Source organism: Engystomops pustulosus, chromosome 10 (assembly GCF_040894005.1).
Source record: "Engystomops pustulosus chromosome 10, aEngPut4.maternal, whole genome shotgun sequence".
Classification (NCBI taxonomy): domain Eukaryota; kingdom Metazoa; phylum Chordata; class Amphibia; order Anura; family Leptodactylidae; genus Engystomops; species Engystomops pustulosus.
Genome location: NC_092420.1, coordinates 98,594,449 through 98,618,501, shown reverse-complemented (window position 1 = coordinate 98,618,501; position 24,053 = coordinate 98,594,449). Strand labels below are relative to the sequence as shown.

The 24,053-nt window shown below is 45.4% G+C and overlaps 1 long non-coding RNA gene across 1 annotated transcript in view; it reads left to right on the top strand.

Annotated features, from left to right (window-relative positions):
* The window catches only part of LOC140104843 (uncharacterized), a 43,509-nt gene extending 19,589 nt beyond the window's left edge, over positions 1-23,920 (top strand). Inside the window, exon 3 of the long non-coding RNA XR_011850427.1 lies at positions 23,743-23,920. This is a non-coding gene — a long non-coding RNA (uncharacterized lncRNA). The remainder of the gene's footprint in view (positions 1-23,742) is intronic.
* Positions 23,921-24,053: the final 133 nt, after the last annotated feature.

Below are 24,053 nucleotides of genomic sequence, written 5' to 3'. Positions count from 1 at the left end.
CTACCATCACCATAGACAGGGGACATCCTCTACACCTAGAGGAGAGGAGGTTCTACCATCACCATAGACAGGGGACATCCTCTACACCTAGAGGAGAGGAGGCTCTACCATCACCATAGACAGGGGCATCCTCTACACCTAGAGGAGAGGAGGATCTACCATCACCATAGACAGGGGGCATCCTCTACACCTAGAGGAGAGGAGGTTCTACCATCACCATAGACAGGGGGCATCCTCTACACCTAGAGGAGAGGTGGTTCTACCATCACCATAGACAGGGGGCATCCTCTACACCTAGAGGATAGGGGGTTCTACCATCACCATAGACAGGGGGCATCCTCTACACCTAGAGGAGAGGGGGTTCTACCATCACCATAGACAGGGGGCATCCTCTACACCTAGAGGAGAGGAGGTTCTACCATCACCATAGACAGGGGGCATCCTCTACACCTAGAGGAGAGGAGGTTCTACCATCACCATAGACAGGGGGCATCCTCTACACCTAGAGGAGAGGATTCTCTACCATCACCATAGACAGGGGGCATCCTCTACACCTAGAGGAGAGGAGGTTCTACCATCACCATAGACAGGGGGCATCCTCTACGCCTAGAGGAGAGGCGATTCTACCATCACCATAGACAGGGGGCATCCTCTACACCTAGAGGAGAGGAGGTTCTACCATCACCATAGACAGGGGGCATCCTCTACACCTAGAGGAGAGGATTCTCTACCATCATCATAGACAGGGGGCATCCTCTACACCTAGAGGAGAGGAGGTTCTACCATCACCATAGACAGGGGGCATCCTCTACACCTAGAGGAGAGGAGGTTCTACCATCACCATAGACAGGGGGCATCCTCTACACCTAGAGGAGAGGAGGATCTACCATCACCATAGACAGGGGACATCCTCTACGCCTAGAGGAGAGGCGATTCTACCATCACCATAGACAGGGGGCATCCTCTACACCTAGAGGAGAGGATTCTCTACCATCACCATAGACAGGGGGCATCCTCTACACCTAGAGGAGAGGAGGTTCTACCATCACCATAGACAGGGGGCATCCTCTACACCTAGAGGAGAGGAGGTTCTACCATCACCATAGACAGGGGGCATCCTCTACACCTAGAGGAGAGGAGGATCTACCATCACCATAGACAGGGGACATCCTCTACACCTAGAGGAGAGGCGATTCTACCATCACCATAGACAAAGGTTCTTTACTGTAAGAGCAGTGAGACTATGGAACTCTCTGCCGCAGGAGGTTGTTATGGCCGACTCTATGTACATGTTCAAGAGAGGCCTGGATGACTTTCTGGAGAGAAAAAATATCACGGGTTATGGGGATAAAACATTTATTTAATTCTTGAAGGTTGGACTTGATGGACTTGCGTCTCCTTCCAGCCTTATATACTATGATACTATGATTGCTGTGCGCAGCCTCTCTCTCTCTGTGCTGTGACATTGCTGTGTGCAGCCTCTCTCTCTCTGTGCTGTGGCATTGCTGTGTGCAGCCTCTCTCTCTGTGCTGTGGCATTGCTGTGTGCAGCCTCTCTCTCTGTGCTGTGGCATTGCTGTGTGCAGCCTCTCTCTCTGTGCTGTGGCATTGCTGTGTGCAGCCTCTCTCTCTGTGCTGTGACATTGCTGTGCGCAGCCTCTCTCTCTGTGCTGTGGCATTGCTGTGCGCAGCCTCTCTTTCTGTGCTGTGGCATTGCTGTGTGCAGCCTCTCTCTCTGTGCTGTGACATTGCTGTGTGCAGCCTCTCTCTCTCTGCTGTGACATTGCTGTGTGCAGCCTCTCTCTCTCTGTGCTGTGGCATTGCTGTGTGCAGCCTCTCTCTCTCTGTGCTCTGGCATTGCTGTGTGCAGCCTCTCTCTCTCTGTGCTCTGGCATTGCTGTGTGCAGCCTCTCTCTCTCTGTGCTCTGGCATTGCTGTGTGCAGCCTCTCTCTCTCTGTGCTCTGGCATTGCTGTGTGCAGCCTCTCTCTCTCTCTGTGCTCTGGCATTGCTGTGTGCAGCCTCTCTCTCTCTGTGCTCTGGCATTGCTGTGTGCAGCCTCTCTCTCTCTGTGCTCTGGCATTGCTGTGTGCAGCCTCTCTCTCTCTGTGCTCTGGCATTGCTGTGTGCAGCCTCTCTCTCTCTGTGCTCTGGCATTGCTGTGTGCAGCCTCTCTCTCTCTGTGCTCTGGCATTGCTGTGCGCAGCCTCTCTCTCTGTGCTGTGACATTACTGTGCGCAGCCTCTCTCTCTGTGCTGTGGCATTGCTGTGCGCAGCCTCTCTCTCTGTGCTCTGGCATTGCTGTGTGCAGCCTCTCTCTCTGTGCTGTGGCATTGCTGTGTGCAGCCTCTCTCTCTGTGCTGTGGCATTGCTGTGTGCAGCCTCTCTCTCTCTGTGCTGTGGGATTGCTGTGTGCAGCCTCTCTCTCTGTGCTGTGGCATTGCTGTGTGCAGCCTCTCTCTCTCTGTGCTCTGGCATTGCTGTGTGCAGCCTCTCTCTCTGTGCTGTGGCATTGCTGTGTGCACTGTGCTCTACATAAGACATAAGTCTGTCAGTTCTTGCTGGATGATTCCTTCACATGACCCCCTAATAGATGTGACTTGTATATTCCCATTATTCTTGTTTCTTAATGTCCCATTTGCTGTTACATATTCGGTCCATTCTGTTCTGATGACTTGTAACTTGTGGATATTTCCCATCATCCCATCCCGGGAATTTTCTATCATTAATATGATTCTGTCATTTGTTTTGACCTGATCTGAGGTGTTTATGAGGCCGGTGACTCCTCAGTGACTTCGGGATGATTCCCTCATTGAGAACCTGGAATGTGCATAACCCGAGGTCCTGAGATGTTACTGTCCTGCCCTCTACATAGGACATGGGGGGGGGGGGGGGGGAGAGAGTTATGTCCCCAAAGGTGCGTTATTCCCAGTGACAGAAGGTTATTTTGACCCTAATTAACAAAGGTTTATTTTGATTAACTTGATTTTATGTCACCTTTTATAATAGAATATATGCGGAACTAACGCTTCATCCTCCTTCGACAATGTCCGTGGAAGTTTCATGGGAAATTTTACTCCGATGGAAACATTTTTATACATTTTTACTCCAATGAGATTAAAGAGCTGAGAACCTCCCTGTATACTGGTTTATTATTGCACCCATTGTATGCGCTGAGCTTTAGGGCTCCCTCTACTGGTGGCTGTAGTTAGCTCAAATTTCAAGGAGAAACTGATTGCTACGCACCGGCGCCCATCCCTCTTGGCAATTGTAATATTGCATTTTTAGGATGGTATCTAAATTGAAATACCTTTAGATGAAGGACATGAGAAGTTTTTCTAAAACATGTAGGTGCAAATGTTCACTTTTTTCAATTTTTGTTTGAATTCTGAATTATTGCTGGAGATGCCCATTCTGTTATCTAGTTCACTGCTCATTATGCATAACGCCGTAGATTGTATAGTCTCTGTGCTTGGTATTGCAGCTGACGCATCACTTGATTGGGAGATGTATTCAGGTCTGTAAAGGAAAGTTGCTTCATATAGGAGATCCAATGTGGTTCTGTCTGTCCGGTCCACCCTCGCCTGATACCAAGCTACATAGAATGCAAGGGCTACAGTTAGGACTGACACAGGCAAGATGGAAAACTAGTGAATACAGATTCCTACTGGTACAAAGGGGACGATAATGTCCTAAGGAACATGTAAGGACCTGTTCCCATATTTGATTAGAAGGGACACCTGGCGGGTCAGATCTGCAGAGTGTGGGGTGAAAGGAGCAACAGGGGGTCATTCACTGAGGATGACTGTTCCCGACATGTGGACATCAAGAGCTTCTAGAAGGAGCAGAATTCGAGTGTGTGGTCTGACGGGTTACAGCAGTTGTTCACATATGGAGGTGTCCCGGGGAATGGACCTCGGATCTTATAGTGACGCTGCACAGAATCTCATCTAAATATACAATGATTTTGTTGATTTGGTCTTTTCAACAGGAGAATCTCCTATTTTTGATATAGAGCTCCATGTACACTGTATTACACAGCGGTGCACATCCCCAGGTAATGCCGGGCATGTTCAGGTACTTAGAAGCAGAATCTCTGGTTTTCTATGGGAGACTGTATAGCATCTAGTCCCCCAGCACCAGCTCTGAGACCACTGAGAATAAGTGATCAGCCTGGAGAGGGGGAAACGGCTAAATAATGCAGAATCCAGGCCGTATAATGGACAGGACGACCCATAATCATCTTGTACTGGTGATGTAGGCAAAGATTTGACTGTTTAAAGGCAGATTATATTATTATTATTATTATTATTATTATTATTATTATTATTATTATTATTATTATAGGGACGTCCACCACAATATTATAGCAAATGTATAAAAAATTGCACCAATTTATTGTTAAGATGCTGCAGTTTTAATGAATAAAGTTTCTTTGTTATGACTTTTATAATAGCCCCAACAACAACACAAAACAGACCCGATACTGTTGCTGTTCGTTTCTTTTTTTTTATGACAAACATGTTAGAACTGCTACATTTCAAGTAGTTTGTGTTTCATCTGATGCACCTGTGTCCTGCACCTGTGCCGCATTCTGCAGCCTCAAGTAAACAGGAAGGTGAAGTGGTTGTTGTCTGGGCACCTGCTGCCGGCTGACGGATCTGTCATGTGCGCTCCTCGCCTCTAGGGGGCGCTGTGCCGCACACTACTCACTGGCGACTGCATGCGCTCTGTTATACAGAGGCTCTTATTTTATACAGAGGTGCACTTTACAATTTGGATAAAAGACCATGGATCCTAAATTTGGATCCCCTAAAAATTCTCAATGCAGAAGGAGCAGCACTTTATAAAGAGCCCATGTAACCTGCAATCGTCAGGCATGGGCGGCCTATAATGTAAGTTCTCCCACTTGGAAGGATGAGCCCTGTCATTGACATCGTAGATAGAACATCAACTATGAGACAATCTGAAAGCAAATTAAAAAAAAATCTGATTTTTAAAGAATTTATTTGCAAATTATGGTGGAAAATAAGTATTTAGTCAATAACAAAAGTTCATCTTGATACATTGTTATATCTTTTTTTTTGGCAATGAAAGAGGTTAAATGTTTGTCACTCTTCACAAGGTAGGTACACACTGCTACTGGTATGTTGGTCCATTCCTCCAGGTGGATCTCCTCTAGTGCAGTGATATTTTGGGGCTGTTGCTGGGCAAAACGGACTTTCATCTCCCTCCAAAGGTTTTCTATGGGGTTGTGATGTGGAGACTGGCGAGGTCACTCCAGGACCTGGAGATTCTTATTATGGAGCTTCTCCCTCATTTCCCTGGCGGTGATTGGGATCATTGTCCTGCTGTAAGACACAGCCATGTTTCATCTTCACTGCCCTTGCTGATGGAAGGAGGTTTGCTCTCAAAATCTCTTAATACACGGCCCCATTCATTCTCTGATGTGCACGGATCAGTCGTACTGGTCCCCCTTATCATGATGTTGTCCCCCAGGCTGCACAGTAGGTCTGGTGGTCTTAGGATGCAGCTCTGCATTCACTCTCCTCCAAACACTAAGACTTGTGTTTCGACCAAACATTTCTACTTTGGTTTCATCGGACCATATATTCCAAATATTCTCTAACAAACTTCAGACAGGTCTGATGTAGTGGCTTAAACTGGGGGACACGTCTGGCACTGCAGACAGGGGTTCTGGGATGGTTCCACAGTTTGTGATCATTATGACCCCACGGGGTGAGATCAGGGTCTTGTAAGTCTCCATTCTCTAATTATTGCTCCCACAGGGGATTTCTTCTCACCAACCTTGAGCAGGTTGAGTCTTCCCAGCCTGGTGCAGGGACACAATCTTGTTTTCGTTGTCCTGCGACAGCTCTTGGGTCTTCACCATAGTGGAGTTTGGAGTGTGAGTGTTGGAGTTTGTGGCCAGGAGCCATTACTACAGGTAATGAGTGGAGAACACAGGAGCCTCTTAAAGGAGAAGTTACAGGTCTGGAAGAGCCAAAATTCTTACATGTTTGTCCTTATTTTCCATCATAATTTTCAAATAAATTAAGAATCAAACAATGTGATTTTCTGGATTTTCTTTCACATTTTCTCTCTCATAATTGAGGTTCTATCTGATGTAATTACCGGCCTCTCTCTTCTTTCTAAGCGGGAGAACTTACACAATTGGTGGCAGCTAAATACTTTTTCCCCTACTGTATGTATGTACCTTGGACTCCCCTCCCTGATGTTAATTCCATGAAAAATCCTAAAGGTGTAAGATAAATTCTATTTACAGCCGAAGATTTCCCTGCTGCAGTCGGAACGGTTTATCCCGCACTCATCCGGATTAGGTTGCTACATTCCTCCCGTGTCTAGATAGACGCTGTATCCGCTCCATTCCCAGGGATGTGATGCAAGTTTCTCCTTCTAAAATAAAATGCTTATTATTTGACCAATGGACCTGTAGATTATGAGAACTAACACTATACTAATCCCACAGAGAACTGGTCAGATGGAAGGCATCAGAATGGTGCAGGTATTAAAGGGTTAAATATCATCAGAATCCCAGTTTTAAAGGAATTCTGTGCCGAATGTGATTTGCCAGGAAGGGGCCAGCGACGAGCACCTTAGCTCTGATGTCTATGGATGAGAGCCAGCAAATGTCTGAAATAATAGGCAGGGAATGCGCCGCAGATTATTCCACCCTTCTTCTAATTTTAGACTTTGCTCTTAAGTGGATATGTATAGAAATGACAGCAGCGGCCGGACAGCTGAGCCGCAGCAGCCGCAGGGTAATAATCCGATCTGCACAGCAAGTATTTGGTGTCTGGATAGTGGCACATTAATTGTGTCCCCCGGATCAGGTTCACGGGGGGATCTGATGTCCCTGCACATGGACTGTGTGTTTACAGTGACTTCTCTACAAAGTTGGATACAGATTAGACTGAAACTAGAAAGTACCATATAATACATTTGTTCCTTTATCCAGAAAACAAAGGTTTGATACCTGGTTCAGTGGTCCGATGTGTGCAGCCCGTGTAAATGTGCCGTATGGTGGCAAGATCCCATGGGCTACACACACAGCAAGAGCCCCTGCAAAATCTAGAAATATAATGCATGGAGGTTCCCTCTGCTATTATAATAGTAATATAGCTCCGGCGCAGCTGTACGCCCCCTAGAGGGAACGTCCTTGCATTATATTTCTAGATTTAGCAGGACCTCCCCTCCTCTGCTTTGTGTGCAGCCCGTGGGATCCTGCCACCATACGGTGCATTTACATGGGTGCAAAACACCATGTTTGTGTGAAACAGCCCTTAGAAGGTTCATGGTCTAGTGGTTTGTGCCCCTTCCCATTTTTCCAGTGGTTGGGTGCCATTTATCGGCCCTGGTTTCCAGTGGTTGGGTGGCACTTATCGGCCCTGGTTTCCAGTGGTTGGGTGGCACTTATCGGCCCTGGTTTCCAGTGGTTGGGTGCCATTTATCGGCCCTGGTTTCCAGTGGTTGGGTGCCATTTATCGGCCCTGGTTTCCAGTGGTTGGGTGCCATTTATCGGCCCTGGTTTCCAGTGGTTGGGTGGCACTTATCGGCCCTGGTTTCCAGTGGTTGGGTGCCATTTATCGGCCCTGGTTTCCAGTGGTTGGGTGCCATTTATCGGCCCTGGTTTCCAGTGGTTGGGTGGCACTTATCGGCCCTGGTTTCCAGTGGTTGGGTGGCACTTATCGGCCCTGGTTTCCAGTGGTTGGGTGCCATTTATCGGCCCTGGTTTCCAGTGGTTGGGTGGCACTTATCGGCCCTGGTTTCCAGTGGTTGGGTGGCACTTATTGGCCCTGGTTTCCAGTGGTTGGGTGGCACTTATTGGCCCTGGTTTCCAGTGGTTGGGTGGCACTTATCGCCCCTGGTTTCCAGTGGTTGGGTGCCACTTATGGGCCCTGGTTTCCAGTGGTTGGGTGCCACTTATGGGCCCTGGTTTCCAGTGGTTGGGTGCCACTTATGGGCCCTGGTTTCCAGTGGTTGGGTGCCACTTATTGGCCCTGGTTTCCAGTGGTTGGGTGCCACTTATCGCCCTGGTTTCCAGTGGTTAGGTGCCACTTATCGGCCCTGGTTTCCAGTGGTTGGGTGCCACTAATTGGCCCTGGTTTCCAGTGGTTGGGTGCCATTAGGACCTTTTATTAATGCACGGGTTCTATAAACCGAAATAACGTATTACCTGTGAGTCTTGCTCTGGTCATTAAACAAAATCCTAAATGTCCAATGTGCAGAGGAAGAGTTCCCACTGCCAAAATGAAATGATTTTGCTGCTGCCATTCTGACGGTGTAAACTGAGGACAATTGTTGGAAGAAGATTCAGCAATGTGTCCAGATCTGGGAATAGCTGGAGATCGCTGCAGAAAGTGCGGCAATAGGTGCCAGACGTGTGGCCCCCGCAGCAGGTGGGTATTTAATGAGCAGACTGCCAGGGTCATGGGGGGCACAGATCTGCTCCGCACGGGGACACACATCACACACGTTTTGCTGGCGGATGTAAAGAGGCCTTCAGCCAAAAATAATCCTCCTTTGTTTGGTGGCTACAATGGACATTCAGCTGATTGCATCACACAAGAAGGTTCCCGTCCCGGGCTGTCACCCTATTGAGATAACATACAAATGCCTCGTATATGAATATGAATGGCGCTCACAGAGAATCGTTGATCTTTACAATAGTGAATCGGTCAGGAGACGCATTGATTCAGTTCTGTTTGGTAATGGACATTCAGAAGCGAAACAAGAAATGGGGGGTGTAATATAGACTAGGACTGCAGGAGATGACTACATTGGGGTAGTATAGTCTGTAGCTATGGAGACGCACAGGTCTGTTTAGGAGCTGTAGGGATACTAGTGTAGGGCATCTATATGTCACATTATTTATAGTGTCTTTGGGCATATAGAGAGGTGACCCAACACTCTATTCACTTCTATGCAAAAACTCTTTGCTTGGATACGTTCTTCTCCCCCATAGTAGAATAGTGAGTGCCGTGCATGCTCCGACGTCTAAACATCCCATGTTCTTGGTATAGGAGCGACTCCTAGAGGGAATATCCCTTTAATTATCTGTATTTACCCTGGAAGCAGATGTGTATATCTTGATCTACAGAGGGCAAGTTGAAGCTAATGACAACATTTTGACTATTTAGAAGGGGAACCTCTGTAGTGCAGCCTCAGGTTTGGGTCTATTACATTCAGCCAAACATATTTTACTACTTTTCTACTTCTCAACATCCAGTAAACGTGTGGATGTGCATTGAGCCGGTATAGAACAACCCTTGAAGGCACCAATTATCCATCTTCTGGTCCAGCCTATGATCTATGATCCATTTATAGACTATTACTATACAATCTTTGCCGTGCTTGATGGTCATCTACAAGGTGTCATGTACATCCTGCCTATAAGCCAAACTAATGAAGGGAAATCCCTATTTTCTTAATCCGTTTGCACTTTTTTTGCCTCCAGCACAATGGATCTAAACCAACAAAGCAAGAGAAACCCATAATGTTATAAATAACTGGCCGGGCACCTGTGAGCCCCGGATTGATGGGTGCAGCCTGTGATTTAGGGCACCAGATGTTGGAGGGGGGCTCCTGTCTCTATCCTAATCCGGCTCTGTTTATGCACCTGTTGGAGGATATTGGAGGATACCCCTAGGCACTCAGTGGCTCCTCTTAGTCCATAGAATGGGTTGGGTTGGCCGTGGAGCCATGGAAATGTAAAAGTGGATAATTGTAGGATTTGGTGCCTGTTGGAGTGGGTCTGTATGCACAATTGGCCTCGGATATAGAGTGCAAGGCTTGTATAATTGGGTTAGCAGCAGTTGAACAGGCTTTTCCCGCCGCCTTGTAATTTACGGCCTCCACCCCGACTCTACAACTGATTAGTGATGGAATGCTGCTCGACCGGAAGTGCGTGTCCTGTATAGCATCTAAAGCGGGGCTCCGGGGCTACAACAGTCCATGATACATTCTGGTGTATGTATCCGAGTATACAAATGGTGGTATGCATGGCAAAGAAGCGGCATGAAATCAAATGGGGCATAACTACAGATTCTAAGGTCCTGGAATAAGAATTTGGCTTGGGCACCTTTGTGCAACTTTATATCAAGCTTGTGACCTGCAGCAACTGTGTGACCCGTGTTACTAGAAGCCAAACTTCTGGCTAAAAAAGGTTCAAGCCCAAGCATATGTCTTGAATATATAGAATTAAACTTTTGAAATGTGACATTTTAGATATAGACTCCTCTATAATGGTGGCTTAGGCTCCGTTCACATGTGCCGTTTACATTGTTTTGAAACACAATCCAAAGGCTGTTTTGAAGAGACTTGGCGAATTGAAAGTTAACATAACGTTGATGTAAACACAATGCTAATTTAATGCAACTAGGCAAATCTTATCCAAAAAAACCCTTTGTCTTGCATTTTAAAATGCAGTGTAAATGCCACGTGTGAACCCGGTACAGACGCGGATTGATTGCCCTGGGTCCTGGGCTGTAGGAATATTATGGCCCCTACAAGTCTGGAATCTCTCCCTATATATGGAACTGGAATCAGCTTCTTGGGGAATGGAGGATGAGGCCCTTCTGCTGCTTTCTATCTGCGGTTTCAGTATCTTTAAAGCTCTTGAAATGGCTCTTGTGTATTGAGGGTAGGAACAGAAGTTTGAGATCTTCGCCCAAACCACCTGTTATAATCCACTACTGACCTAGCATAAGATACAGCAGTTCTGTGTATGGTAGATGGCTTAGATACAACAGCTCAGCTCTGTGTATGGTAGATACCTTTTGGAATGTTGGTTGTGATACAGTAGCTTAACTTTATGATGGAAGCTTAGATACAGGAGATCCGTTCTGTGTATGGTAGATACCCCCTATAATTGGGGCTTAGATACAGAAGCTTTGTGTATGGTAGATACTTCTATAATTAGGGCTTGGATACAGTGGCTCAGCTTTGTGTGTGGTAGATACTTCTATAATTATGACTTGGATACAGAGGCTCAGCTTTGTGTGTGGTAGATACTTCTATAATTAGGGCTTGGATACAGTGGCTCAGCTTTGTGTATGGTAGATACTTCTATAATTAGGGCTTGGATACAGTGGCTCAGCTTTGTGTCTGGTAGATACTTCTATAATTATGGCTTGGATACAGTGGCTCAGCTTTGTGTATGGTAGATACTTCTATAATTATGGCTTGGATACAGTGGCTCAGCTTTGTGTATGGTAGATACTTCTATAATTATGGCTTGGATACAGTGGCTCAGCTTTGTGTATGGTAGATACTTCTATAATTATGGCTTGGATACAGTGGATCAGCTTTATGTATGGTAGATACTTCTATAATTATGGCTTGGATACAGTGGCTCAGCTTTGTGTGTGGTAGATACTTCTATAATTATGGCTTGGATACAGTGGCTCAGCTTTGTGTGTGGTAGATACTTCTATAATTATGGCTTGGATACAGTGGCTCAGCTTTGTGTATGGTAGATACTTCTATAATTATGGCTTGGATACAGTGGATCAGCTTTATGTATGGTAGATACTTCTATAATTATGGCTTGGATACAGTGGCTCAGCTTTGTGTATGGTAAATATGTTGCAAAATGGTAAATGTTGTAAAAAAATACAATGTTACGAAATTCCTAATCCTTCTGGGAGTCCTGCAGTCTAGGCCCCTGCCACCCTACACTAATTCCTCTGTATCTGCTGTAAGTCCTGTGCAGTTGGGTAAGTTGCAGTTGGGTAAGTCGCAGGCTTATTCCTCTGTGGTTACATGTGTGGATTGCAGATGTTGCCTTCATTAGCGGCTCCTCCTATCATTACACTTGTAAGGAGATAATCCCATCATCTTCCTCTTGTACCTGTATGACTTCTGCTCCGTTATCTCTGATCTCCATTGTCTTACATGGAGGGTGTAAGGTTTTGTAATAGGAAGTTTGCAGAGTGAATTTCCACAGGTTTCTGAATCGGATGTGCAGGAGATTTCTGACATCTGTGACCCAATTATCCTGTATCTTCAGCACAGAGGTGAAAATATAACAATGTGTTTTGTATCTACATACAGTGCAGGACACAGGTTACTGATCCTGCAGCATAAAGAACAAGTGGATGTGTCCATTCGGACCCCAATGGACTTCTGGGTGTCCTTATTTGTGGTGCGGAGAAATAGAGAGCACAAAAACGACAACCAAAGAGGACGGCGCCTCGCGTGATAGCGTTTACGGCAAGTGGGTACCGAATGGGGTGAGTGTGGAAAGGGTCTCACCTGGTGGCCACTTGTATGTAGGTGATATTGAGAATCCACTCAAAGGACAATTCCCTTTCTACAGATGGGTACAAATCTTACTGGTTAATGCAGCAGCTCCCAAGCTCTCCAAATGACCACTGACCATAGGGACCGCGGATACAGGGATAAAGAACTGGAACAGGGTGCGCTTACAACCAAGTAGTATGAGGGTTCCTCATCAATGACCAAAGCAATTCAGAATCAAATAAATTTTATTGGCGATATATAAAATCCAATGGTAACGCGTTTCGGGATTTACCCTTCATCAGACCAAAACTACAGATAAAAAGAAGATAAAAATGTAACGGTAAAATAAAAAATCTGATATGTAAGTAGAAGAGCATAACTGGGTGCAAAATACTAGGGTACACGAGTACAACATATCCATATAGAGTGCTCAGATAAATAAATACATGAATAAATAAATTGATAAATATATACAAGGACAGTCATTTATGTATAGAAAAACTGGTACTAGAGGAGTAAAAGTAGAAATAAAATGGGATAAAATGAGTGGGATCAGTCTTCAGCATAAACTACACATTAGGAAACATGTAACAAAAATTGGGAAACATGTAACAAAAATTAATAATAGTAGGAGTATGGTGGAATATACAGAAGAGGAGTGATCAGTATAAGGATATCGGTGGACAGTGTCGGACTGGGTTTCCTTAGGCCCTGCAGAGAAAATCAATTTGGGGGCCCACTCTTCATTATTCCCCAGGAAATATACTCGGGCAGCCTCCAAATTGTGGTGTTTTCCGATGGACCTCTGGGGTCCAGTATTGGGTTGAGCCAGGGCCCACCGGAGGATCCTCTGCTACTTTGGTGGGCCAGTCCGACACTGAAATTATGTATGGATCACATATTTGTGGTGCAGCATTGGTGCACATTCCTGGCCTACGCTCATGGACAGCTTTGACCACAGATCCATCATTTGTGGTCCGTGAAATGCCGACGTTCCTGTGCACGTAGCCTTGGGGTGCATTCACACCCACGTTTGCCCACCCAGCCGTAACCTGGCAGGTATACGGCGGTGCTCTGGAGAGGAGGAGGAGTGACCCTTTCTCATGGCTGAAGATAGACCATACTCCATCTTTTGTGTGGCCACGGCTCGGGACGGTGAGCACTGGTTATGAGCCTGGGGTGCCACAGCCGTCTATGGGGGGTGTATATGTTACTCTGACGATTGTGGCACTGCACCCTTAAAAGAACACGTACTAGGCCCAGGCCTAGAGCCGGATGTAGTACACGTTCAGCTGGAGAGGGAGGGATGAGCGCTGCTCACCCTGCTCCATAGGAAGAAGAGCCGCATGGCCGTACTTATAGCCAAAGATGGAGCACGCTCTATTTTTTTGCGGGAACGTGTATGCGCGCTCACCGTATTGTGCCATGCTCCATGCACTTCTGTGGTGGCCGTATGTATATTGTGGTGTGAACGTTGCCTAAGGCCGGTTGTACACTCGCAGGTTTGATCAGTCATACTCGCTCTATGTTCTGGTGAGAATGAGCAGCCCCAACACTGAGCCCCCAGAACGGTCCTGACATGTGTAGTTCATTTCCGACCGCTCAGTGTTCGGCCCGGATCCCCTACAAGATCAAACTTGCTTGTGTGCAATCGGTCTGTGTTTATTTTGCCTGCGGCGCCTCCACAGGAGTAACACAGCATTGCAGTCTTTATTCACCGCAATCTCTTGTCTCTATAAGGCTGCGTTCACACTTGGCATTTACATTGCATTTTGAAACGCGATACAACATCTGAGGAGATTTGCATTTTTTGGTAACATCTGAACTTAGAAAACACAATCTTGATGCACGTGCGAACGTCTTGTTAACATTTGCGTTTTGTAAATGCAAATGTTAACAGCAATGTAAGTGGTTGTCTGCTCTCTGCTGTTGTATCACTTTTCAAAACGCCACATGTGAACACGTCTTGTTAACATTTGCGTTTTGTAAATGCAAAATTAAGTTAACAGTATGTACAGTAAATGTATGATAACATGGGGTTAACATTGTGTTTTATAAATGTAAATGTTAACAGCAATGTAAGTGGTTAAGTCTCCTCCGCTGTTGTATCGCTTTTCAAAATGAAATGTAAAAGCCACATGTGAACACGGCTTGAATGAGCCCCTCTTGTAAACGTGCTACAAGCAGCTACAAACTCAGCCGCTGGTTATTTTATCTTCACCCGTGTCACAGCCTCTTGCAGTATCTGTGATCTACTATTGTACTGCGTGGGGGGGAGATGTAGCTGTGACTGCCACTTATTTTCTGGGGAGGCCTTATATACCTAGGCTCTAAACACTGCACTTATTTTTGGCCGAAAAGGGGAAGTTGTAATTGTAGAAAGCTGCAAACAACCTTATAAACGCTCAATTTGGAGAGCTCTGTGCAGCGCTGCGTGATCTGTAGGCGCTAGATAAAGAATTATTTATTATTATTATTAGGGCGGCACATTGGCTTAGTTGTGTTAGCACTACAGCCTTGCAGCGCTGGGGTCCTGGGTTCAAGTCCCAGGGTCAACATCTGCAGAGAGTTTGTTCTCTCGGTGTTTGCGTGGGTTTCCTCCATGTCCTCCAGTTTCCTCCCACACTCCAAAACATACTGGTAGGTTGTTTAGATTGTGAGCCCCATTGGGGACAGGGACTGATTTGACAAGCTTTATGCAGCGCTACGTAATCTGTGTGCGCTATATAAAGAATTATTTATTATTATTAGGGCGGCACGTTGGCTTAGTTGGTTAGCATTACAGCCTTGCAGCGCTGGGGGCCTGGGTGCAAGTCCCAGGGTCAACATCTGCAGGGAGTTTATGTTCTCTGTGTTTGCATGGGTTTCCTCCGGCTCCTCCGGTTTCCTCCCACACTCCAAAACATACTGGTAGTTTGATTAGATTGTGAGCCCCATTAAGGACAGGGCCTGATTTGGCAAGTTCTGTGCCACGCTGTGTAATCTGTGCCCGCTATATAAATAAAGGAATTTATTATTATTATTATTATTATTATTGTAACTTTAAAAGAGAACGGTTTATAAAAGGACACAGATAAAACCCCCAAACTTTAGAAGACCCATGGATCATTGCTTCCTATTATGTTTACAATACTGAGCTTTGTTTCGTATATAACGTCATGTCTGAAGAAGAGAACTTGTTCTCAAAAGCTCACAATCAAATAGTCATTGGCTAACAAATTACAACTCAACTTCTGGGTGTAGAACACGAAGACTTTGGGTTCTCTGGGGCCCCCTAGTGGCTGTGGTGAGGATGCAGTTTGCTTTATATTGATTTTCTTTTAACTTTTTTAGAAATTAAAAATTCAGCAATTTTGTAACTCTTTGCATGAATATATTTTGGTTGCCTTGATGAACCCCCATGCATTAGATGACTCTTCTGGATAAAACTCGCCCCAAATAACTTACATGGCTGTCTTATTCTTGCTGTTGGGCCAGAATTATTTGTCCTGTACACTAGTTCCATTAACCCCATATCCTAATTGTGTCCTCCATCCTACAAACGCGGCTACAGTTGTTGTGAGTTGTTGATGGAAAGGTCATCCATGTCACCTTAGGCATTTTCTATTGGTGTTGTTAAAAATTAAACTTCTTAATTCGTACAGTCCCCTCCGCAGGAGCAGGAGAATCAGAAAATGTTTAACTTAATTATAGGAAGGTTAATGGGGTTGTGCATGTTCGATTTGCTGCAGAATTTGGCGCTATATAAAGATTATTATCGATTATATATTATTAGAAGTTATGCATTCATTCTGATTCACCTTTATAGGAGTGTAATATTACCTTATATCCTGAAGGTGTCGCTGTTACTGCATCTATTGCTAAGCTGCTCCCCCTCTTCCCTATTAGTGGGCCTTGGGTCACTAGGCAGCCCCCTCCTGCATTTATTGGAGATCTTCAACAGATTCGTATGTGTGGAACAATCTGCTGCCAGACGGCTCCCTTAAAAAAAATAAAATAAAAAAAAAATCCCCACTTTTTCATCAGTTTGATATGTGGGTGGGTGTTAATTGTGCGTTTAGTAAACCTGGCAGTGTGCATGCGGCATAAAACACTGTCAATTCAGAAAAGAAATCTTTATGCAAATTAGTCCCGGGCATCCGACGCTCTTCCAATAATTTATCCACACTCAGCGCGCATGCGTGAGTGCTCCTGAGAGCCGCGGGATGTCACTGGCTCTTGGGAACTGCTGAATCGGAGAGAGGGGGCGGGCTATAATATCAGGAGGCACGAATAATTTATTTGAAGAGCGCTGGGTGCCCTGTGTGACGCGCTCAGGAGCACCCAACACTAATTTGCATATTTTTTTAAAACAATTTTTGCGGAATTTACATCATTTTATGGATTAAGTCCATCATAAATCGGCATGCACACACTGCTAGATGTGATTGTGCCTGGTTTACTATGTACTGATAGATCCTTTAACTCACAAATTTTTTGGTCCTTCCTTTGTAGAATGTGATCCTCATATCTGTGCCATAGCAGTGCCTGCCCCCCCCCCTGTGTTATAGCAGGGCCTGGCCCCCCCCCCCCCCCCCGTGTTATAGCCGGGCCTGGGCCCCCCGTTATCCCCCATTGTGTAGAGCGCTATACTTCTATCTGTAAATACTTGTCACCACTGAAGCCGATGTCCTCTCCTTTTTGCGGACCTGGACTCATCAGCTATGGCACAAGCCGTCACGTGTCGGAATGTCTATGCGTATCACACCCGGATTTTCCGTACAGTAGAAGTGTATAGGATTAATCCAAACCCCAAACACACCGTGCAGGGAAATACTTACTGACTCCTTTATCTTCTGTGTAACCTACAAGGTTGAGCTCCATCCCCTCCTGCAGTAACATATTAACGCATCAGAAACCGCACAGCATGTGCAGATATTTTTCCCTGATCATCTCTGTAGAAATGTCCGGAAGCTGGAATGGCGACAATTAGGCATCAGCTAATGAGAAGCTTTAGTAACAGGATCTGTTATCAGTCGTCTTACACGCGGAGTCCCCGGTGACAGTAATGACACTAAAGCGCCCGAGGTCCTAATGGACTGGTGGTGCGGTGTCCCAAATCACCCTCTATGGGGTTGAAATAGAAAAAAAGATAATTGCCCTTGTCCGGAGCTCCATGTGCGTTGTGGTAAGTGACCCTGGTGTAATACACCCTAAACTTCCAGCAAATGTGATCTCATTGTGCCTCACCGGATTCGCATGGGGTTTTTCTTAAGCTAACATACAGGTCAATTTGGGACCCTAAACCACAGGTCCTTATGGACCTGTGGTTGGTGTAGGGCCACAGGGTGGAACGGTGGCTGAGTGAGTAGCACTATAGCCTTGCAGCTCTGGAGTCCTGGGTTTGAATCCCACCCAGGTCAACATCTGCAAAGAGTTTGTATTTTCTCTCCGTGTGTGAGTGGGTTTCCTCCGGGTCCTCCGGTTTTTTCCCACACTCCAAAACATACTGGTAGGTTAAGATTGTGAGCCCCATTGGGGACAGGGACTGATTTGATATGCTTTGTGCAGCGCTGCGGAATATGTGTGCGCTATATAATAAAGAATTATTATAACAATTCAGCAGGTTCTCATTGGTGTCTGGGCTGTTTTAGCCAGAAGTAGAGGGAAAAATGTAAGTAAATTACTGTGAGACAGTAAGATCTGACTACACGGAATTTGTAGTCTGTTACCATAGTTAATGATGTAGTTTTTAAAAGGTTATTGCAATCTCTGCCTTTAAACTCTATCCACGGGATATACCATAAGTGACTGATAACTGCAGGTCTTGGCACCAAAACCTTCAACTTAGATGTACAGGTCCTTTATCACTTCTATAGGGAGCCAAAAAAAGGTTGTTTGGATAAGCCATAAATGTCAGAGATGGAAATATCCCTTTAAAGGGGATGTACACCAGAGTAATGGCTGTCAATATCTGATGGGTGAGGGGCAGATGTCCTCAGACTCCTCAGCTGTCCTCGCTCAACAAAACCTTTGCTGTCACACGGGAACAGCTGATTGTGCAGCCCCCACTGATCTGCTATTGATGACCCCTTTAAGTCTCCTCTTGAAAAAATAATTGGCTTATCTATTTTTTTTTTTCTCCCCGTATGAAAGTCAATAAGAAAATAAGCCTGGAAAACTGATTTTATAGAGAAATCTGCCCACATAGAGCAGCACATATGACCCGGCGCACGTCTGCAAGTATGTAAAGTGTCCAGCTGGCAAAAAATCCCTTGTCTGTATCTCCGGCTGCTGTGTGTGTTTTGTGCCTGAGCCCCTTTGTGTGCCGGATAATGGGGTTTAGTGCAGGGGGAATGTGCTGGTAGATATGGACACTGTGGTTTCTGCTATAGTTGTGGTAATGCAGGGGGGTCCACATTGTACCTAAACTTATAGCCAGAGAGGGTCAGACCACAAATATCCAATATATAAAGCAGCAAGGAGCAAATCATCCCAGTCTTATCGACCTGCATGGATACATTTGGGCAATTCCCAAAATTATCCTGTTTAATTCTGGTGCAGCCCAGGAACCATCCAGAAGCAGGCTGGTAGTTAGTGATGAGTACAGACCCCCTATTCATCCATCTGTGACCAGAAGCTGATCAGACTGATCCGGGCGTGTTCTCACATTGCGTTTTGGAATCGGGCTTGACCTAAACTCAAATGCGTTTCCACTAAAACCCATGCAACTCATGTTTTGTATTACTGACATCCACAACATGTTGCTCATTCCAAAATGCATGGGTTTGGAAACGCGTATGCGTTCGAGTCAAGCCCCTCCCATTTGCTTTTCGGATGTGTACAAAACTGCATTCAAAAGGAGAGGACAGAGGACCCCCTACTCTCTCCAAAGCTGCAGCAAGGCTTGATGTCAATGCTCAGACAAATCTAATTGTGGACCCCAAAAGTTGAAGTCCAGTGGAAGAGGGTCGTGGTCCACCTCACTATTCCACCAGATAAGGGCCACTTTATGTAATTGTGGTCACTAGGAGGTGCAATGCTGTTGTAGCAGCATGTGCTTGTTGTATGGTGATGAGATGGTGGATAGGATCTGGGGGAAGGGCAGGTTTCCTGTACACAAACAAAACCTGGACAGCCGCCCCCCCTCCCCCTCGCTATAACCACAGGACTTTAGGCAGGAGCTCTGTCATGGCTGAATGGCTGTAAATATCACATTGTGCCTGCATTAGAGGTCTAATTTTGTCAGTCTGTGTACCCCATGATCCTTAAAACACTGTGTAACACGATGGCACAATATAGAGAGCAGTAAAATGGTAATTGGCCGTAACAATGAGGACCCTGTGTGCAAGAGCTTACAATCTGTAAAGGGGGGGAGGGGTGCTTGTAGGATGGTGCAGCCGTTCTTTATAGGTATCAGGAATAAATACTGTGTGATCCATTACCCAGACAGTATCTAGATGTACAGATATTAAGTGCATGGGCATGTGGGGTAACTGGTATAAGGACACAGGGTAAGCAGAGGCGTCCGTTTAAAGATTATATTTATATTTTATAATATGAACAGGTTAGGAAATATGACGGGCCTGCCTAAATAGATGTGTGCTTAAGGTACGTCTAACACTGAAAGTTGGGGACTAATCTGATTGTCCTGGGTATTACATTCTAGAGAACTGGTGCAGTTTTGGGAGAAGTCTAGAGTGGGTGGTTATGGAAAACCATTGAGAGCAGCAGAGGTAGGGATGGTGAGTGCAGCTCTGCGGGAGATTTGTGGATGCGGTTGACTGGCACAGGCTCGAGGTATAAATGTAGCCTTTGGATCATGTGATCATAATTGCACGTTAGATTACAATGTAATTTATTTTTTCCTCACTGCCAGAAATAGCCGAGCACAACACTTATCCGTCTCTGCCGCTCTCCTAGAGAATAACTGGCAGAAGAGATGTGTGTCTGACCGATTAGGGATAACCGGATCCCTGGTTCTGTGGTGGGCGGGGTACCATTGGTTGGACCCCCCCCCCCCCCAATAGTTATTTCCTATTGGATTGGGGGAGACAACAACATTTTGACAATCTTTTTAATTTAATCCAGGCAGATGCAGCAAAGTTACTAGGTGGGTTGTTCTGTCCGATCTCATTCCGTCTCTTGGTTGGGTTGTGGCACCGTTTATGAAGCGACATCTTCTGCTCTAGACTCTTCAGAATTGCATTGTTGTGAGGTTTGACCTAAATCCTTAATATCTCCTATAAGGAATGTAAACCAAAGTAATACAGTGAATTTTCCCCATTGTTATAAGTCCCCATGGACTGGCTCTGTAGTCCTGTACTGGACTAATAATCAGAACATTGATAACTTGTAACATTTTCACGGGTTCTGTGATCACCGATTGTTTATATCGTGATGCGATCTATTGTCTGCACTTCCTGGTAGTGGCATAACCTGCTCAGTATTACTGGGCCAATATGTGGAGGGGACCACAATAAGAAATATGAAGTGGGAGAGGGGCCATGATGGGGTCATTATGTTAAACGAAATCCTTCCTTATAAAATCAATTTTTAAAATTATGCTAATGCTGGGGGTGTTACCAGAGCCCATCCGTGCTGTAGCTTCACAGGCTGTTACACTTCTTCCTTCCCTCTGCATTATGTATTCCCACACAGTGGGAGGGGGAAGTGCTCCTGCAGAGTGTAACAGCTTGTGAATCTTCAGCTTGGAGGGCCTCTGGCAACGGCCCTAGGGACCTTCTGGCCATGGATAATAAATATGACATGCTCACCACATTCATGGTGCCTGGATCTATGAGTAAGGTCTGTTGGGCCGTTATATACTGGAGGGGGCGGTTGAAGGAGGGGTATTGTTTGGGTTCGGTGGGCCACTGGAAGGGCACATTGTACAGGTTTTGGGGCCACTGGGGGTGGTATTGCTGTTAGTTAGCCCACTATGGAAAGCAGCGCATGACCATGCTCAATCTATGAATCCAAGACCACGTGGTGGGTGGATTTCACAGACCGACCACTTTTGTAAAACCTTAAGTACAGAAATATCTTTTGGTTTTACAAAACTGAAATTGAAGGGTTAACTTAAAAAAAAAGTTCAGCATTGTTCATCAGTGCAGACGGGTTCCTGTGCCTCTGTGCACCTCCAGAGCAGAGATTCGGAGCAAGTCCTGGCTGCTCGGAGACTGCCGCCTCAGCATTTTACCTCCCTGCCTCTCGCCCTGTGTGAAAAGATTGCCCTGAACCAGCTCAACCGGCCCGTCCTCACCCACGCCGGCTGCAGATTAACTCCTAACTAGTCACCCGGCTGCCGCTTCTAGGGGGCGATGCCTTCCTCCTGCTCAAACTTCACGGCCTGGTTTTTTTGTATTTCACATGTTCTGTGGATACATGTGCATGGAGCATTTCAGGCACTTTCTGGCTCCTGTCCTCCTCGTTACTAGGGTCCCGGTAGTCAGACGCCACATCAGACATTTATTCCTTATCCTGGGGACACGGACAGATTCCTTTAAAAAAAAAAAATCCAGTCTTCTCTGGGAGAAGGGATTTAGGAATAAAGTTTTCTGCCGTAAAATCTGTGCCAAAAACCTCATTGAAATCTGAAAAGAGGCATCACCCCAGGACTTGGCAAGGACTTGCTGGCAGGGAGCCGGGTCATCTTTATCAGGGGATATCACGGGAACCTAGGGGAGCAGAACTATCAGTCCAAGTGTCATGTAATGTCCTCACCTGTAACATTCTGCCTTCTGCTGACAGGTTCCCTTTAAAATGAAACACAACAGCTGTAGAGGAGACTTTGCCAATTACATTGTGTTAATCTGTGTTACACAACAGTGTTAATAGAATGCATTTACATTGTGTTAACATTCAGTTAACACTTGACTTTACAAAATGCTCATGTTAAGGTGATAGGCACATGTGTATTTAATGTTGTGTTAGCTCAAATGTTAACAGCAATTGAATTGGTCGCCTCTCCTCTTCTCAGCGGTCATATTACATTTCAAAATCGAATGTAAATGCCAGGTGTGAACGCAGCCTAAAGCTGTGTGCATGATATCGCTATATGATGCGCTGGCTCTGTCTGCTTTGTCTGTGGTTTCAGGACCCGTAGAGGACCTTTAAATGGAACCTGTCAGCAGAAATTGACCTAATAAACCACAACCAGTCTTTTGTCAAGCAGCTTCTCGATCAGGTTTCTCTCGTGTCCCAGTGTGGTGGCATCATCCAGAAAATTTAAAGTGAGTATAAATTGGTTGTATAACGTCAAGGAGGCGGAGAGTTTAGCATAGTCAAGCTCCTCCTGCCTTAGAACGCCTCCACCCCTGTGACTGACATGCACAGGACCTTTTTTTTGGTGCAGGACCATCAATTACAATAAAGGCGGCGATCTGAGAAAGAGAGAGCTTGACTTCATTGACTTTATATATCTAATTTATACTCACTTTAGTCAACACTGAAGTCGAGCTCTTTTTCTCAAAATGCACCTTCATTATAATTGGAAAACTGGTGATTTTTTTTTTTTCTTGGTGCAGGACCATCAGAGGTCCTGTGCATGTCAGTCACAGGGGAGGAGGCGTTCTAAGGCGGGGAGAGCTTGACTTCTGTGTTATTCTCCTCCTCCTTGACTTTATACAACCAATTTACATCTCACTTCAAAGTTGATTTTGTTGATGATGGAACCAAGCTGAGCCATGAAAGAAACTCATTTTGGAAGGTGTGAAGCTGCTAGACAACCTACTGGTAATCGATTATTAGGCCAATTTCTGATGACAGGTTCCCTTTAAAGGTCCTTAAAATGGCTCTTGAGTACTTGTGTAAGGTCCTTTAGAGAGTAATGATTTGGTGGATGATTTGGGTGGCCCTAGAAGGCTTGTGTATGATCCACTTCTGCTTCTCAAGGTCCGTGATCAGAGACAAATGTGAATTCAGCCTAAGGGTGATGTCACACGTGGCGTTTTGAACGTGGTTTTTGGTCCGTTTTAAAGCAGTCCGTCAAATGCCTGTGTTAAAACGCAGACGATTTTTGGAAACGCATTCATTTTTGACCAGTTTGAATTAAGGTACTTGGTCAAACCCGTCAAAAACGTGTTCAAAACGCCACGTGTGGCATCACCCTAAGCCAGAAGTGTGGGGGCTTCATAGGGGCTTTCACTTGTCTGCAGACGGGCAGTCTCCAATTTCTTGTAGATAAATGTCAACGGGTACAATGATTCCCCCCAGGAATGTCTATATTTTGCGTTTAATGACAAATCCTGAAATTTAAAGTACATTTTTAAATGTTTTGCACAAATCCCCACCCTGCTTATCTGCAGAGAAGTAAAATCAGATATTTGTGTCTTCATGAATAAAGGCCTATGGAGGACCCAGGAGCTGATAGGTTCTCTTATTACTGTGAGAACCAAATGTTTGGCCAAATAATATAATAGACAGCAAGCGGAGATGTTGATTAAATATTATCAATGTATATAAAATGTTAATGCAAGACACTTCAGTTTGTTTTACAGACGTGCGTTGTCCATGGAGAACGCAGATAAGGATTACTGGATTTGTCTACTATGGTGGACATTGCTGTTTTTGACGGACTTGTAAGTGTGAATGAGCCCTAAAAGGTTTCCGTACGTGTTCCGGGTTACAGAAAAATCACATTTAAATGATTTCATGTTTTATGGATTTGGGGTTGATTTTCTGTATTGAATGACTTTGAAGTATTTATTTTCGCTGCCATGTTGTGATTATGATCTGGTCAAGTAACAAATTAATGCGTTTTTATTGTCATTCTGCGGCCATAGTGGCCCTGGGCTTGGGGTGTTGATGA